General features: G+C 45.2%; 1 protein-coding gene across 3 annotated transcripts in view; it reads right to left on the bottom strand.

The window, feature by feature from the left end:
• The window catches only part of RAB3IP (RAB3A interacting protein), a 42,870-nt gene extending 42,358 nt beyond the window's left edge, over nt 1–512 (bottom strand). For 2 of the 3 annotated variants that reach the window (XM_075856942.1, XM_075856945.1), the window contains exon 1: nt 409–512. The gene's annotated coding sequence lies outside the window, so the exon portion shown is untranslated. The remainder of the gene's footprint in view (nt 1–408) is intronic. The other variant, XM_075856943.1, reaches the window with a different exon arrangement.
• Between the last annotated feature and the right edge of the window lie 17,805 nt (nt 513–18,317).

Raw genomic sequence — 18,317 nt, 5'->3', positions numbered from 1 at the left:
AAACAGGAGTAATCCGTCCAAGTACACTCAATAATACCCAAACCTCTATGTCCTAGGAGTGCCTGTAGTTATGGGGCTGTCATATGTGAGCACAGGAATTATAATCTGAGCAAGGAGATTACTGGGCACCGGCGGCAGAGGCCTCGATGACAGGAAGGATTTGTGTAGGAAAGACTAATGAGATCATGGGCGAGCACTCTTCTTCCTTCACGGGACCCTAGATGGAGGGCACCAGACGCCCTCTACATAACCCCTCTCCCCGCAGGACGCTGCTATATAAACATGTAGGCTATAGCTCCTGCCCTGTGACTGCACTCACACAATGACAGGAGAGCATACACGCACCTCTCATAGAACTGACAAGAACCCCCGTGCCACCCCAGACAACTGTGCAGCCCCCACACTTACCAGTTTTTACCACACGAGTAAAGATAATCCGTGCCCCTCAGCGTGCCCGCGCTGCGCGTCACCAGGAAAGACGGGCAGGTGCACAATGAGAATACAGGGACAGAACCACAACGACTGGAGCCGCCCACGTGACGTCACCCCAGGTCAGGCGGCCAATCAGAATTCGAGGAGTAGCTGCACCTGCGTCTGTGCCGGGGAACGTTACCAATCAGCTCACTAGAAATTGTGTGAGTGTGTGACGTCAGAGCGTGAAGATCCCTGGCATCCGGCCGGTGCTATGATCACGGATACGTGTAGTAAAACGTTCTTTATAGCGTTTTTAGGCGGGTAGTATATCAATGGCCTCGTTTTGTTGGTGTGGCAAACAGGGAACCTGCAACTTTTGCTTTGGTTGGCATGTACGTTCGATTTATTGCTCAGGAGATGTATATTTTGCTGTGCCCATGGACTCAATTGGCTAACATATGGTCAAAACTGTGTACTGTTGGTAAACATTGGGCTGCTATATGCCTGTATGCTTTATTTTTTATTTTATTTTTTTGCAAATCTATTGAATAGTGTAGTTGATTCACTTTTCAATACAAGTGGAAAGCGCAAAACACGGATACTGGATCGTTTACTTTTTCTTCGGGTTTGTGCACACGACCTCTCTTCAGACGTAATCGCCTCGAATTACACCTGAAAAGACGGCTCCAATACGTCGGCAAACATCTGCCCATTGCTTGCAATGGGTCTTACGATGATCTGTGCAGACGAGATGTCATTTTACGCGTCGCTGTCAAAAGACAGCGCGTAAAATTATGCCTGCGTCAAAGAAGTGCAGGACACTTCTTGGAACGTAACTGGAGCCGTTTTTCATTGAAAACCAGCTCCAATTACGTCCATAAAAGACGCCGCGAAAAACGCGTGCACTTGTAAAAACGTCTGAAGTTCAGGAGCTGTTTTCTCCTGAAAACGACTCCGTAATTTCAGACGTATTTGGCGTTGTCGTGTGCACATACCCTTACATTGGGAGTCAATAGCTATCATATGGAACTGTACATTAACATACGAGCAGGCGATATGTTCTGCGGCACTCATTCAATTCGCCGTTCAGTGCACCGTATTGGTACAAACTACACTTGTATTGTCCTGACGTATCACACAGTGGTACCCTGTACCCCCAATAATTACATGTAACAATTATTAAGATTTGAACAAATCTGATTGTTTAATAATTCTTTAAATTCTATAAAAAATTAAATTATTATCTCTCATTGGTGGAAATTAGTTGTTCAACCATAAGTGCCATGGCAGGCTGGGCTGGTCCTTGAAAGGTGGGCGTCCAAGACAGTAGGTAGTGTGTGGTGGGAGTCCCTAGGGTTTAGCAGGTGCCCTCCTTAGAAATGTAAATGATTGTCCTCCTCATTTCTCGGATTGAACTGCAGTGTTAGTACAAATTTCCTTGTAAGTATGAGTGTAAGGCCTGATTTACACGAACGCTGCGCATCTCGGACGTGAAAAACTAGCGTTTTTCACGTCCGAGGTGCATCCGTGTTCAGCGCTGCGGGACGCGATGTCACGCTTCCCCCATAGTTGAGAGTCTATGGGGGGATGCGTGATGCGCGAAAAGATAGGAGATGTCCTATTTTCCCACGGACCCTTCACACGGTCCTTTGAAACAACGGCTGTGTGAACGGCCACATTGAATTACATGGGTCGGCCGTCCCACGGACGTTTAACATGTTCATTTGAATCAGGCCTTACACGGTAGTATTTTTATTAGTATTTAAAAGTCAATACCAGGAGTGGAACATTAGGCTATGTTCACACGGCATATGTTCAGGCTGAAAAATACAAAGCTGATGATTTCAAGAGACAACAGTCTCTGAATCCAGGTGTTTTTGGAGCCGATCAAAGTGGCGTTCATCTTTGCAAGCATTTTTGAAGCATTTCTTCAAAGTCTTCTTTGTAGTGATAGGAAATGGCAAAAATTAGCTTGTAAATGCTTCAAGTGACCTGTCACTTCTTTTTTACGAAGCGTATTGTTACGAGCATTTTACAATCCAAAGTACGCCTGAAAATAAGCTGTGTGAACATGCCCTAACAGAACAACTATAATGGAAAAATTTGTACCACCTCTGCGTTTTGCATCCACTCCTGGTTTTGGCTTAGGGTATGGGGTATGTTCGCACGACTTATTTTAAGCCGTTTTTCAGGTGGTAAACGCCCCAAAAAATGGCTGAAAAAACCGAAGCTGAACGCCTCCAAACATCTGAGTTCAATGGGAAAAACTGCGTTTCATTCCAATGGGGCATTTTTTTTTACGCTGCCATTTGTAAAAACGGCACGTAAAAAACGCCTCATAAAAAGAAGTGCAGGTCACTTCTTGAGCCATTTTTGGAGCCCTTTTTCATTGTATCAATAGAAAATCAGCTCCAAAAAAGTCTGTAAGAAAACGCATCAAAAAACCCTTAAGGGTATGTGCACACACACTAATTACGTCCGTAATTGACGGACGTATTTCGGCCGCAAGTACCGGACCGAACACAGTGCAGGGAGCCGGGCTCCTAGCATCATAGTTATATACGACGCTAGGAGTCCCTGCCTCTCTGCAGGACAACTGTCCCGTACTGTAATCATGTTTTCAGTACGGGACAGTAGTTCCACGGAGAGGCAGGGACTCCTAGCATCGTACATAAGTATGATGCTAGGAGCCCGGCTCCCTGCACTGTGTTCGGTCCGGGACTTGCGGCCGAAATACGTCCGTCAATTACGGACGTAATTAGTGTGTGTGCACATACCCTTACAGATGCAAAATACTGCTGTGTGAAAGAGACCTAATGACGGAGCTGTTTTCAAGGGAAAACAGCCTGTGATTTTCAGTCGTTTTTGTAGCCGAAAACGTTTTTGCCAGCGTTTTTTGGAGCTGATTTTCTATTGTCACAATGAAAAACGGCTCAAGAAGTGACATGCTCCTTCTTTTTACTGGGCGTCTTTTTACGTGCCGTTTTTTTTAAAACAGTTCCATAAAAAAAACAACCTGTCTGACCTAAACGCCGGTATATGCCCCATAGTACACCTAAAAACTCTGCGTATGAACATACCCCAAGTGTAATGTAAACACCCATCTTATGCTTATCACGAGTTTTCATCGTTAATCTATGGTTTACCCCAAAGGACTCTTTGATATTTTACGGTATGGGTTGTGAAGTTTATGCAACATGTATTCTAGGAATATGTTAAAGTTAGGCTGTATTCACATCTGCGTTCCAGATTCCATTGTTCAGAACAACAAGAATACCGAAAGCTCGAGATCCATCGTGTGACGGAAACCAATAGTGCCCAACGGAACGCATTGACTTCAATGGTCTCCTTCAGGTTTCCATCATTTTGTCTGGCGAAAATGACAGAATCTCTCACGTAGGCCCCTAACGGAGCCTCCGACGCTGACGTCAACAGGGCCTTAGATCTTTTTGCATACTGTGTCAGCAACTGAATCAGAATAGTGAATCTAAACAAAACCCCAGAGCAAGCGCTATTGATGTTTTTAATAAACTTAGACATGAAACTCATATCATAATATCATAATCAGAGGTCGCTGAAAACCCCAACAGTGAACATGGACCCAAAATGTTGCACATCAGTTAAGCTGGACGAAGGCATGACATTTTTGACAGCAGATCCCACTGATTTCCACAGACATCTCATATCTATAGAGATTGTGAAACTGTCCCACAGCATCTGCTTTTGGCGCAAATGGGGATCGGACACTTATCTGATACTATAGTTTCCTCAAGATAAGCGCAACCAGAGTTGTCTGTCGATCACTTATCTCACTCTCAGTATTGATATATCATACTCATTCATCTAACCTGAATGGGCATGTTTATGGTGAGGTTAGGGGAGATACAGTAGCTGTCCGCTAAACGATAGTCTGAATACATCTGCCCAAACTCTTACATAAGCTGTCGGGCAAAGGCTACTACTCCTGACTCCCCTGTACACATGCACGCTCAGCCGACCACGCATATGTTTTCAATAGGGAGAGGCGAAAAAAGCTGCTGCCAGACACCTTAGGCAGCGGGTTATCTCCTGCAGGAACAAAGGAGCAGACATGTTGAAATCCACAATGCCTGATCTATCTTTTCATTGACATTTTCCGTCTGGAGAGTGTTGGGATACACACACATACACGTTAGATAGTCAAACGGTCCCGCCGAAATTGGCGGGTTAGGCCGACTTTTATCTAATATGTATGAGCATTTTGAAAACCGCACTCCTCAAAGTATTCGAATCAGCATTCATAAAGTGTTTTAACCCTTTAGGCATTTCACAGGAATTAAAGCAAAGTAGAGGTGAAATTTACAAATCTTATTTTTTTTTGCTGAAAATTACTTGTAAAACATTTTTTTTTGTACCACAGAAGATTTTACCCGAGAAATGCAACTCAATAATTTATTTTCCAGATTCTGCATTTTTTAGAAATATCCCACGTGTAGCCCAAGTGTTCTAATGGACTGTAAAACAATGTCTCCCGATTACGGCAATAAACTGCTGATTGGACCCACAGCAGGGCGCAGAAGAGAAAGAGCGCCATTTGGATTTTGCGGCACAGATTTTGCTGGAATGGTTTTCGGTGCCATGTCGCGTTTGCAACGCCCTGGAGGGACCAAAACAGTGGGAAAACCCCCAAAGGTTACCACATTTTGGAAACTTCACCCCTCAAAGAATTTTTCCAGGGGTAAAGTTAGTATTTTGACCCCACAGGTTTTTTGCAGAATTTAGTGGAATTTTGACATTTTTTATTTTTACAAGGAATAAAGGGAAAAAAAAAGAACGACAACATATGTAAAGCAATTTCTCCTGATTATGGCAATATCCTATATGTGATAATAAACTGCTGATTGGGCCCATGGCAGCGCTCAGAAGGAAGGGAGCGCTATTTGGATTTTCGAGCACAGATTTTGCTGGAATGGTTGTCGGTGCCATGTCGCGTTTGCAATGGCCAGGAGGGACCGAAACAGTGGAAATCCCCCAAAGTGACCCCATTTTGGAAACAACACCCCATAAGGAATTTTTCTAGGCGTAGAGTGAGCATTTGGACCCCACAGGTCTTTTGCAGAATTTATTAGAATTAGGCCGCGAAAATGAATGTCAACATTTTTTCCACTAAAATGTTGCATTTTTTTTATTTTCACAAGGGATAAAGGAGAAAAAACACCCCAACACTTGTAAAGCAATTTCTCCCGAGTATGGAAATACCCCACATGTGGTCATACATTTTTTTTCATTAGAAATGAATTAACCCTTTCAGGACTGATCCATTTTTTGCGTTCTTATTTTCGTTTTTCACTCCCCGCATTCCAAGAGCCATAACTTCTTCCGTCAATAGAGTGGTGTGAGGGCTTATTTATTGCGGGAGGAGTTGTAGTTTCTATTGACAACATTTAAAGTACCATAAAATGTACTGGGAAACTGAAAAAAATTATTTACGGGCTGAAATTGGAAAAAACTGTGATTCCTCCATTTCTTTGGGGTTTAGTTTTTACGACTTTTGCCGTGCGGTAAAAACAATACCTTTACTATATTCTGCGGCTTAATACAATTATGGTGATACCAAATTTATATAGGTTTTTTTTATATTTTACTACTGTAAGGCTGGGTTCACACGACCTATTTTCAGAAGTAAACGAGGCGTATTATGCCTCGTTTTACGTCTGAAAATAGGGCTACAATACGTCGGCAAACATCTGCCCATTCATTTGAATGGGTTTGCCGACGTACTGTGCAGACGACCTGTCATTTACGCATCGTCGTTTGACAGCTGTCAAACGACGACGCGTAAATTGACTGCCTCGGCAAAGAAGTGCAGGACACTTCTTTGCAACGTAATTTGAGCCGTTCTTCATTGAAGTCAATGAAGAGCAGCTCAAGATTTACGAGCGTGAAAGACGCCTCGCATAATACGAGGAGGAGCTTTTACGTCTGAAACGACGCAGCTGTTTCCTCCTGAAAACAGTCTGTCTTTTCAGACGAAAAAGGTAGCTAGCATGTGCACATACCCTTACAAAGAAAAATCTATTTGCTAAAATAAAAATTTGTTTTGTTTCACCACATTCTGAGAGCCGTAACTTTTTTTTTATTTTTCAGTCGATTGAGTGGTGTGAGGGCTTATTTTTTGCGGGACGAGCTGTAGTTTTTATTGGTACCATTCTTTGGTACATAAGAAGTGATCAAAAACTTGTATTAAATTTTTTTTTTAGAACAAACTTTTTTATTTTTTGGTTGATTGAGCTGTGTAAGGGCTTGTTTTTTGCAGGACGGGTTGTAGTTTTTATTGGTACTATTTTGGGGTACATGCGAGTTTTTGATCACTTTATTCTATATTTTGGGAGGGGTGGTGACTAAAAAATAGCGATTCTGGCATAGTATTTATTGTTTTTTGGTTTTTTTTGCGGTGTTCGCCGTGCGGGAAAAATAACATTATGTTGTTCACCGTGCGGGAAAAATAACATTATAGTTTGGGTTGTTATGAATGCGGTGATGCCAAATGTGTACTCTTTTTAACGGTTTCATTTTTTTTCCTATAATAAAATACTTCTTATAGGAAAAAAAGCAGTTCTTGTGTTTTTTTTTAACATAACATTTAATTACTTTTTTTTGTCCCACTAGGGGACTTAAAGACTTGCAGCTCTGTTCGCTGCAAGAATACATTACACTACCTACGTAGTGTAATGTATTCTAAGTGTTATTGTGAAGTGAGAGTCACTCTGACAGGAAGCTTAGGAGGACCAGCCTCCGGCTACTCCTCCTAGGCTTTCGTACATGGCAACCCGGAGGCCATTGTCTGGCCTCCGGTTGCCATGACGAGCATCGGCAGCCCCCACAATCACTTCGTAGGGGCTGCCAATATGCTTCAAACCCCTTAAATGCGGTGATCGCAATCAGTCGCCGCATTTAAGGGGTTAATTGCCTAAATCAGCGGTGACAGTCCGCTGACTGGCAAGTCTGGAGTGTCAGCTGTCGTGGAAAGCTGACCTCCCGGTTCCCAGACACTGTCCGTTAGCAACCCCTCTACAGGACGTACAGTTGCGGCGCAGCACAGGAAGAGGTTAAATTAACACAGGGAAAAAAATGAAAAATCATTTTAGGAGCCCAACTACTTTTTGCAGTTATATTCACCTAGTCAATGTCAATATTTCCCATTGCCTCTTCTATCAGTACTACATGGTGCACGAAAACAAAAGGGTTGCAAGCGCGTTATAACTTCACACCCTAGAACTGTGGCCAGGGACGAAGATGGGGGGCAACTGCGGCACTTGCCCATGGCACAGAATGTGTAGGGGGGTGCAGAAGGGGCCATTTTAAAATAATTAAGACCATTATCTCTTGTATTAATCCAATAGATAACAGCCGGTATACATAACGTCCTCACGCCCAACTCCTCTTCAGCCTTCCGGCCCGCTGCACTAGGTCCTGATGCCATCAAATGCTGGACAGTGTCATGACCGACTTCATCGGCACCCGAAGCTGAACATGAGCTGGGAGCAAGGAGGGTATGTGTCACGTTGGGTACGTGGACCCACTGGACCATACCGCCTTAACAGTATGGCAGCTGGCCAACAGGACACAGGTCACAGTTTATAGTTCGTATAGGTGTACCTGTGGTAGCTCAGACAGTAACAAGACAGGCTCGGCTGGGACTTAGGCAGCAGGCAGACACCAGGCGTGGTGAAGCAGGACAGGCGTGGTACCCAGCACAGCACGACTCCAACTCAAGACGCGTTTGACCAGGATAGCACGGGATACAGGTAGAAGGAACGGGAAACACTGGGAACTGGAAAACACTTAGGAGACCATTTGCATAGACAGGCTAGGGTAACGACAACAAAGCTCAGACAAGGCAGGAAGGGGCTGAGCCCCTCTTATAGTCCAGGGTACTCATGGGCTAATTTGGCACTTTAACTTAGGTGCGTGTGCTGGCCCTTTAAGAGCTGGCACGAGCGTGCGTGCGCGCGCACCCTACGGGACCCGGCCGAGAGAAGCGAGATGGGGACCAGCGCTCACAGATCCATGGCTGCGGCCGTCAGGAGGTGAGTAGGCCTGATGGCCGGCGGCCATGGGCATGACATTAAGTATATGGTCTGGTCTGATATGGGGTTTGAATTAATTTAGGGGTCTATTCTGGGGGTTTGAATTAATTTTGGGGTCTGAATTTATTTAGGGCTCTGGTCTAAGGTCTGAATTTTTTGGGGATCTGGTCTGGAGTCTCAATAAATTTTGTGATCTAGCAGATAGTTGGAACGCCATCACTGCTGAACGTCAACAGAGACCGACTGAGAACTACTTATGTCATTTTATCACATCGCCTGCTTGCAGCAGTTTTTTTATTTAAACATTCCCTTTAGGTCCTGTAAGTTGCAAGGTGGGATGATGATGTTACGACTACTGTCACCTGACTGCTGCAGCCAAATCATTGTTCTCTGCTGTGATGGTAGCACGGTGGACACGTAATTGCTAAGGACAGTGATTTGCTTGCGGGTAGTCGGTACGCCATCGCTGCTGTACAGCAACCGCTGAGGATAGTGATTGGCTTGCAGGTAGTCAGAATGCCATCACTGCTGGACAGCAAGACAGACCTGCTTATGTTATTTTATCACATTGCCTGCTTGGTGCCAGTGTTTTAAATGAGACAACCCTTTTATACTCGTCCTCGAGGAGGTGAAGTCCCAGGAAGCAACTCGAATCGACAATCATAAGGACAATGTGGGACGCAGAGTATCGGCCTCCTTTTTAAATACGTCAGCATAACAAGCATACTGTGGAGGCAGACCAGGAAGAGGCTGAAGTACAGGAGGTCGGACAGGATGAACCTGGGACAGACAATTATGTAAAAACCGAGTTCCCCACTGGAGGGTTTCTCCAGAATTCCAGCCCAGAATCAGCATGTTTACGAAGCCAGGGAAGTCCCATCAGGATTGGATTAATAGCTTCAGGAAGAACATAGAAGGCTATCAGTTCAGTGTGCAGAGCTCCCACTTGTAATTTCAAGGGTTCAGTGGTGGAGATAATTGGATCCAGCAGCAGATGTCCATTCACCAAAGCCACTGCTAGGGGTTTCTTTAGTGGAGCCGTAGGTAAATGGAGACGATCCACTAAGGCTTGATGTATAAAATTTCCGGCTGTTCCAGAATCCAGATAAGCGGGAACAGGATTAGATGCTTCACCTGTGAAGATAAGGACTGTAGTAGAAAGTATAGGAGAGAATTTTGCATAGGACATAGATTCACCTAGGGTAGTCTCTCCTATCAAATCTAGATGCTGGAGTTTCCTGGCTTTTGTGAACACTGATGCACGAAATGACCCTTTCTTCCACAGTACATGCAGAGATTAGCGGAACGTCTATGCAGCCTCTCTTGGTCCAATAATCTGACCCGATCAACCAGCATAGGCTCTTCAGAGGTTGTAGCAAGAGGAGGTAACAGCGGTCTCTGAAAATTAGGTGTCAGTCTATAGTACCTTCTCTCTCGAAGTACTTCCTGGGAGCGCTCTCGGAACCTCATATCTATGCGTGTAGCCAGAAGAATCAGGGCATCCAGGGTAGGAGGAAGGTAATGACACGCCAGTTCATCCTTGACTCTATTAGCTAATCCCTGCCAGAAGGTTTCCACCAAGGCCTCGTTGTTCCAAGCGAGCTATGCTGCAAAAGTACGGAATTGTATGGCGTACTCTCCTACCGTCGAACCTCCTTGGCGAAGTGACAGAAGCTAAGTAGCAGCTGAAGAAGTTCGGCCAGGTTTCTCAAGCACAGTCCGAAAAGGGTCTATGAAAAGCTACAGATTTGAAGATTCCGGTCCCTCACATTCCCAAATAGGATTTGCCCATGTCAGAGCCTTGTCAGACAACAGGGAAACAATGAAGGCTGCTTTGGTCTGATCTGACAGAAACAGATGAGCATGCAATTTTAAATGTATTCTGCATTGGTTGAGAGAGCCTGAACAGGTTTTCGCTTCTCCGTTAGGAAACGTAGGAAAGTTTGGACAGGGGGAGATATCCCTGGCATTACACCCATATCTTGGTTTTAATATAATGGGTTTGGTAGACAGGGGTATAGTTCCACAAACCTGAGAATTGTGAGGAACCACAAAAACAGTGCTTCATTCACAGCCCCCCTCGGATATCCTGACCTACACCAGAGTTGGGATACCGAGGGGTCCTGTGATATAAACGCTAATCCAATGCCCTCCTCAAGACATGGGTCAAGGATATTTGTGCTGGTATCTAATGCAGAATGCCACGCGACTAACTGCTCTGAAAGAGGCATACTCCTCCTTGTACCCTTAGTCCCGTATTAGGTGTTGATGTGGTTGATCAGAAGGAAGGAACTCTTGTGACTCCTGAAAAGAGGCTCGACATCTGCCCAGACACCCCTGTGAGACTCCAGACGATTCCTCTTGTGTTTGGCATCGAACTAAGAAAGCTCCTGCTAGACTTCAGTGAGGAGGTGTATGTCGTGGAGAAACTGAAATATTCCCAACACAAAGCCACTATTCAGTTGGAAGATGACACTAAAAAGATCACAGTAATTGTGAACAACCTTGAGGCGGACTCGGAAGTGTCTTGGTGGGAGAGCTTGTTCGGATATAGTCCCAAGATCACTTCCTTGCTCGTCCACCTGGTGATAGTCCTTCTCATTCTCGTAGTAGTCATGTCCTTTGGATTGTTCATGTACAGACGAAAGGACTGGTCGACCAAGCACAACGAGGTCAAGTAGAAAGCCATGAATATATTCGTAGCCGGGGTTTAAGGACATAATGATACAGCGACCCAAAATTGTTTATCTTGTATATATATTTGTAAAGTGTAAATCTGAATCAATGGGTCGTACAAAAACTTCCAAGGTGTACATATAGCCATTCTAGGTGTTGATATGTGTCCGGAACATAGGCATACTCGGTGAGGATGTGCCCGTCCCACAGTGAGTGAGTGTGTACGTGTAGATGGGCATATATTTACAGCCTGTAGTCACCCCATTTACAGGTGTACCTCTCACGTGTTTATGGAGGAGTAGTGAGAGATGCTATTTGAGCATCAATTTCTATATGTACATATACCTATGGTTTGTGGGAGAATATTTTTGTATGTTTGGTTATTTTTCACTTTGTTTGTATGATTGGGTAGTGTGTAGGAACCCTTCGGGACAGGTAAGGTATTCCACACACCCTTGTAGGTATTTGCCACCTCAACCTGAGAACTGGTATGGTCAATACGATGATGGATTGAATGTCAGAGGGGAAATGGAAGGCGATGCTCCACCCCACAGTAGATTCCTGGGTACCAAGACATCACCTCCTCCTCGGGGATGATAACCTGCCATGATAGAGACCTGGATATCGGCTCACAAAGATTGTTTCGTCTTCAATCAAGATGCTGGGAAATGTTGGAAAAGTAATGGATCACATACAAAAGGTTGTTGAAAGGCGGGTTAGCCATTCTAAGACTGACCGTGTGAGGGCACAAGTAGCCTTACACGGGTCGGCATGCTAAAATTGGATCGGCCACTGGAAAGACCTGCTGACGCCTCTCAAGAGGAAGAAATTCCAAGCAAGAAAGAACAAGAAATCTGCGGTTCATAGACTTTGAGGCTTAGTTCTATGGACTGTGAGTTTTATTTCAACTTTGTTCTATGGACTTTGAGACTTTGTTCTATGGACTAGGAGATTTAATTTCATCTTCATTCTGTGAACTTTGAGGTTTCATTTCTTTAGACACTGGACTCCAGAGTCTGAGGACTGGCAGGAAGGTGTCCTTGAGGAGATAGCTGATGTCAAGTATCTAGGTCCAATAGTATACTTCCTTCCATCTCTGACCATTACCAATAACCAGGGAGGCTGAGGGGGGTAAATAGAACCCCACAAACACTTCCCCAAATTGCATTGTCGAGTCCCCGACAGCAGGGGGATTGTAAAGGGAAGTATCCCTATATGTGTATGTATGTGTGTATATATATATATATATGTGTAGATATATATGGTATTTATGTGTATGTATAATACATATAATGTCTCATGAGCCAGGGCTGTAGAAACACAGCCCTGGTCATGAGTACGGTGGTAAACAAAGCAGGACAATTAGCATTACCCTGCTTTGTTTGAAAACCATAGAGACGAGATAGTTTTATCCCCTGTCTCCATTTAAAATCTCGGACGGACGGTCTCGCGCGCGCATGATTACGCGCGGGCGCTCATGAGTCGGCTGGTGATACATTATCACCATGTCGACCCATGCTAGCCGGGGGCGAGCTCCACTTGTCCCCCGCTGCGAACGTACCGGCAGGGTTAAACAGCCCTGCGTCACTACGCTCAGGAGCTGAAGACCACTCCACCAACGAGGAGCAGCTGGGACCTGCCTACCTCCCACACCACCACGGACCGGCTCACCTCTCCTGTCCTGCCTCTCCTCCAACACTGTCTCCTGCTACGGCTCCTGCTACTCTCCTTCTTCTGCTCCACCAACGACACGCTAAGTATCAAGTGTAGCAACAGCTACACTTAACCCTCTCTCTCCCTGTCTCCTCCTTGCTCTCCCTATGTACTGTCCCTGAGTTAACCCTTGCTTCCCTGAGTAACCCTTTTTGCCCCTGAGTCCCTGTTAACCCTTGGTGCTCCTGAGTCCCTGTTGACCCTTGCTTCTCTGAGTTAACCCTTGCTGTCCCAGAGTAACCCTTGGTGCCCCCGTGTCCCTGTTTACCCTTGCTGCCCTGAAGTTAACCCTTGCCCTGAAGTTAACACATTGCTGCCCTGAGTTAACCCTTACTACCCCTTGCAGTACCTGAGTTAACCCCTTGCTGAACCCTTGCAGTCCCTGTGAACCCTTGCAGTCCCTGTGAGCCCTTGCAGTCCCTGTTTACCCTTGCTGCCCTACCCTGCAGTGACCCTTGACCTGCACATCCCCAGGTACACAGAAACCCATTCCCCTTGTTCCTCCTTATCCCCTATTAACCCTTAGTGTATAGGGAAAGTTATATTGGGAGGGAGTGAGACAGAGATAGTGAGCGTGTTAGAATTACAAGTAACTTATGTGTATTGTAATATAACTTCTGTGTATGTTTAGGTAAGTGGGTGGCGGTATAATTAGGATTGTGATACTGTGTTTATACTGTACTGTGATTAGTTACTGTATTTTATATATGAGAGTGATTACTGTATGTTAATATATATTACCTTTACTTACTATACGGTCTTATTCCCATGAGTAGCAGCAAAAGCAATTAGATCAACGTTAGTATAAGGAAAAGGTAGGGGAACTAGGCATAACCCTAGTGACACTGATTATAAAGGAGGTAGTAATAGTGGGTGACACTAACCGGTGAATCCCGCTATTATACCAGCTCCTTTAACACACATGTTGAGGAATTTGGTGCAGAAAATCTGCATCAAATCCGCAGGTAAAGCTGCAGGTAAAATCCGCACCTAAGGACTTGTCCACACAGAACGGAATTGCTGCAGAAAATTTGTGCAGCAATTCCATTGAAAGTAGCAGACGTTCCGCTGCTGAAAAAAACGCACCATTTCCCGCATTTTTTTACTGCAGAAAATGGTGCACATTTTGCTGTGTGTTTCTCAATGTTAGGAGATGGTAACATCTCCTTTGAAAAACGCAGCAACTCAGTCCACTTTCCGCAGCAGGAATTGACATGCTGAGGTCTGAAAAATACGCACCACAGGTCAATAGCTGGTCGGAATTTTTCCGCAGCGTGTGGATGAGATTTGTTACATCACACCCACTTTGCTGCTACTGTATTCTGTGTATTTTCCGTCCGCAATTCTGGACGGAAAAAATGCAGCAATTCCGCAACGTGTGGACAAGCCCTAATAGTGCATTCTTCGGTGCGGTTTTTACATTTTGATGTGGAAATACAGTAGGTGCAGTTTTTATTTTTTATGCTACGGACTTGTTATTTTGTTGTTTTTTTTTAAACTGGTTAGATACAATTAGCAAGCAGAAACTAGAAATAAATTGACATGCTGCAGATATTAAAATACACACCGCAGGTCAATTTATATGTAGAAAAAAATCTGCGACGTGTAGATGAGATTTCTTGAGCTCTCATTTACTTTGCTGGTACTGTATTACGCTGCGTATTTCCCGCACTAAAATAATGTGGCAAATCCGTACGTAATATGCATCGTGCGCATTTGGCCTAACAGAGTTTTTTTTTAACTCATCCTAAGGCCCCGTTCACACGTGTTCGATTTGATACGGATTTCAATGAAAATCTACATCCCATGCATATGAAGTTCCGCAACCCAGTTCACATGCTAGGAAAAATTTTCCACGTGTATTTTTGTCCGCACCATGAAAGGAAATCCACCACAGCAATAAGTAGCGTGTTACTTATTTTGCACGGAAAAGCCGAGGATAAGCCCCTTTGAATGATTATGGGACTAGTTCTCGTGCGGATCTGCTACACGTTTATGGCACATCTGCGGCAGAAATCCAAGGGAAGCCTCAGATTTAGCTGCGTAAAAACACATTGGACTTTAATGGCAATGTAAGAAAGTTAGTGCTCCTTACATTCTCACTATTCCATCCTGAGAGATTCCACAAAAAAACTTATACCGCTCCTCACTTTACTATATGGACAGTGACGTCAGGAGCTTCCCAATGCCGGAGTCCCCAGACAGAGCATCACAAGTGCTCTGCCCATGGACTTTGTCCCTGGGAAAGCTCCAGACATCACTGTCCATATATGTAAAGTGACATCAGGGGTTTCTCCAGGGCCGGAATCCCTGACAAGAGCGTTGCCGACTCTCTGGTTGTGGACTTAGGATTTGCAAAGCCAAAGTCCCTGGGCAGAGCGCTAGTAGAAGCTCTGCCCAGGGACTCCAGCCCTGTGAAAGCTCCTGGCAACACTGTCCATTTATGTCCAGTGACTTCAGTAGTTTCCCCAGGGCGATTCCCCGGGTGACGTATCCCACTTTTTTCCATACAGAGGGATACATTTTGGCTAAATAGAACAAAATCCAGAGCATTAATCGGTCACAGCCTGCTCCATGTTTTAGTTCACTGTAGTTGACATCAGCAACAAAATCAGTTAATGCGTATAACATACAAACGTGAGCGCAACACTTTCAATTGCCCAACCCCGGTAATGGAGTTGGGGGGCCCAGACATCTTGGCTGTATGGGGCCCAGAAATTCCTCATGGCAGCCCTGATGTCCAGAAACGCCCCTCTGACAGTACAGGGGCTAATTTACATATTGGGCGCCAATTATAACGGCACCGATATCCAGAACAGCTTAGACAACACAGCTAATTCAAAGTGCCCCAAAGTCTGTGCAGCCACGCCTATAAGATGGTCTGGAGTAGTGGAAGGTTCTCTTTAAGGGCTTATTTGAACATTCTTTGATCTATCACTAGTGGATTTGCACTAATACACTGGCGAATCTTCTGTATTTACTAAGAGATTGCACAAAAATTGGTCAATCACCTGTGTTTATATTCAATTGGTCACTGGGGACACCATGCCAATGTAAATGTATCGGAACAAAAGGTTATCAAAAGGTTATTACCAGTTGTGGGGATGATAAAGCATACAAAAAAGGGATTGTGTGGGTATCACTATATCTTATAATTTACTTACCACAAAAAGGTATATTATATATATATATATATATATATATATATATATATATATATTTGGTAAGGATGTGGTGTCCGAGGCACAGTTAGCTCCGCGCACAGCCCGACCTACAAGAAGCCTGTGAGGAAGGAGATGTAAGTGCTCTGTCTGTCTGTTTGTGCCTCTATTTGTCTGTCTGTCTGTGTTTATATACATTAAGTTCCAGCATGTGTGTCTTTGTGTGTGTGTATTTGTGTGTCTAAGTGCCTATATATGTATCTGTACGTGTATATATTTCTGTTCTATTCATCTACTACATTATCTGTACTCAGATTTATCACTGTATGTTATCTGTGGTGTTAGACCCTATTCACACGTCAGGGATTCTCGGCCGCGTGACAGCTGTTCTTTGAACGGCCTTCACACGGCCGCAGTAGGAACAATAGACTCCAAATGGGTAAACCGGGTTGTCATAAAATGGATTTAATGGCTGCCGCACCGTTCCCCGCTGCTTCCACGGCCTCTGCTCTGGTTCCCGTACCCTCCATTCCCTCATGCTCGTCCCGAGCTCCACTCACTAGATCTACAGGCTCTGGGCGTCATCAGGTAACTGCATCTCTCACCTCCCTCCACGGCCATCATCCACGATGTGCGGCTGCAGCCACTAGAGGGCGCACGCGCTGACTCTTCCCTTCTTAAAGGGTCGGCATGTGCCAAAATCCTAAAACTTCCTATTTAAGGATCCTCCTCCCTCAGATCGTTGCTTGTTCAACCAAGTTATCCCTGTGAGCTTCCCTGTACTCAGTTTTCACTGTTACCTTGGCTTCTGCCTTTGTCTGGATTTCCCGTTGTGACCTCTTCCTGAACTTGTACTATCCTTGCCTGCCGCCTGCCTTGACCTATTGATATTCATACCCGTAACGACGTCTGCTGCCTGTCCTGACTTTTGGCCTATTCATCTGACTGCCTCTAAACCTGTTGTGCCAAGCAATGCCCTGGGTTACAAGCACCATCTCCCAGACGACAGAGAGGATCCACAAACAAACCGATGAGAACCGTTATAGTTTGAACAAGCCATGGATCCCCATGACACAGCCCTGCCTGACGCGGCTGATATGGCTCAGGAACTTTCAAGACAACGAGTCCGCCAAGACCAGCTTTTCCAGCTTCTGCAAAATGTGTCCACTCGTTTGAACAAACTAGCGCCTCCGATACAGCCACCACCACCGCAAGCTCCTGTCTACAGTCCAGGACTACATTTACCTACGCCTGCCCGCTATGAGGGTAACCCAGAAACCTGCAGGGGATTTGTTAATCAATGCACCATCCATTTTTCCTCAGACAGGGCTAAGGTGGCCTACATCCTGTCCCAGCTTTCTGGTGAAGCGCTGGCTTGGGCATCGCCCTTGTGGGAGAGAAACGACCCCATAATGTATGATATTCAGAACTTTCTTTCCACATTTAATAAGGTGTTTGAAGAACCGGGTCGAGTGTCTTCAGCAGCTTCCTCTTTTCTCAAGCCTCGCCAAGGAACCTCCACTGTAGGCCAATACGCAATTAAATTTCGCACCCTGGCTACAGAACTCCAGTGGAATAACGAGGCTTTGGTATCTACCTTCTGGGGGGGTCTGGCGGGCCGAATCAAGGATGAACTTGCTGGCCGAGACCTTCCACCATCCTTGGATGACTTGATTACTCTTGCCAATTGGATTGATATACGTTTCCGCGAGAGACAACAAGAATCTGCTCAGGGCAATCGGAAATCACGGTTGGCACCAACCTTCCAAAGGCCTCTTCTTGCCTCATCTTCCTCTCGGTCAGATGAACCCATGCAGGTGGAGAGAACAAGACTCACGCCTGAGGAGCACCAGAATAGACACAAGTTGAATTTATGTTTATATTGTGGTGGTAAAACGCACTTCCTCAAGGACTGTCCAGTGAGGCTGGAAAACTCCAATGCCTAGGGCAAGTAGGAGAGGCTACCCTAGATGGAGTACCACCCTCTCAAAAGATGACCATACCGGCAAAACTGTCCTTTGCAGGAACCACTTTCTGCATTCAAGCCTTTCTAGATTCCGGATCTGCTGGGAATTTCCTGTGCCAGTCCCTGGTAAATCGCTACCAAATCCCAGTTAAAAAACGAACCAAACCTTTGTCCATTGCTTCTGTGGATGGGAGGCTTCTACAGGAGCTGCTGCCTGTCCTGACTTCTGGCCTAGTCATCTGACTGCCTCTAAACCTGCTGTGCCAAGCATTGCCCTGGGTTACAAGCACCATCTCCCAGCTGACACAGAGGATCCAC

This window comes from Rhinoderma darwinii, chromosome 3, assembly GCF_050947455.1.
Source record: "Rhinoderma darwinii isolate aRhiDar2 chromosome 3, aRhiDar2.hap1, whole genome shotgun sequence".
NCBI classification, from domain to species: Eukaryota; Metazoa; Chordata; class Amphibia; order Anura; family Rhinodermatidae; genus Rhinoderma; species Rhinoderma darwinii.
This window is presented reverse-complemented; position numbering and strand designations above follow the sequence as displayed.